This window comes from Odontomachus brunneus, unplaced genomic scaffold (genome assembly GCF_010583005.1).
Source record: "Odontomachus brunneus isolate Ranch 3 - 2012 unplaced genomic scaffold, Obru_v1 Obru_scaffold_260, whole genome shotgun sequence".
Taxonomy (NCBI): domain Eukaryota; kingdom Metazoa; phylum Arthropoda; class Insecta; order Hymenoptera; family Formicidae; genus Odontomachus; species Odontomachus brunneus.
In genome coordinates this window covers 95,258-95,689 of record NW_022639710.1, presented here as the reverse complement: position 1 = coordinate 95,689, position 432 = coordinate 95,258, and positions in this window count along the sequence as shown.

The following is a 432-nucleotide window of genomic DNA, read 5'->3' as shown; positions in this document are numbered from 1 at the left end:
TGTTGGCGCAACGCGCCGGTGCACGGCCCGACTGATGGTCGGTCGGGCCGGAGTAGTGACGATGCAGGTGTGCATCGTTACAACTTGATAACTTTAACATTTTCCTTCACACCGCGTTTGTTTATTCCCCGCAAACCGAGTTCTCTGTCACGCAAAAACTGCACCATGAATATCTTTCTTGATTTGTTCTCTATTTTAACCGTTCAAATTGTTGCTTGTGTCCCGTATCTGTTGCTGCTTGGGTCTCGACTGAACTATGCGCCGATGTAATACACATGATTTTATATGTTTCAAAATGTGCAAAATATGCATACTTCTATGACCTTTATAGTAGTATCTTGTTTCACATTTTTTCTGCGCATCTTACTGTCAACCACAAATCGATGCAAGAGCACTTAAATGCTACATTGTGACGCGTAAGAGAGAGAGATT